Below are 349 nucleotides of genomic sequence, written 5' to 3'. Positions count from 1 at the left end.
ATATATTATTACATTATTACATGTCATTTAGCAGACGCTTTTATCCAAAGCGACTTACAATTGCTGTATATATCAGAGGTTGCACGGAGCAACTAGGGGTTAAGTGTCTTGCTCAGGGACACATTGGTTGATGTATCGCAGTGGGAATCGAACCCAGGGCTCCCACACCAAAGGCATGCATTGTATCCACTGCGCCATCACCACCCTCACACTCATATATAGTTCTATTGTCAAAGCAAGTAATCTTGTCATGTGATTATTTGTCAAAGTTTGGGGACTTCTTTAGTGCAATGCTTGCACAAAGTCCCACATGTAAATTTGGTGAGCCGTGGGATAAAATGATCGAACG

This window comes from Sander lucioperca, chromosome 1, assembly GCF_008315115.2.
Source record: "Sander lucioperca isolate FBNREF2018 chromosome 1, SLUC_FBN_1.2, whole genome shotgun sequence".
In the NCBI taxonomy this organism is placed as follows: Eukaryota; Metazoa; Chordata; class Actinopteri; order Perciformes; family Percidae; genus Sander; species Sander lucioperca.
Note: the sequence above shows the minus strand (reverse complement) of the source record.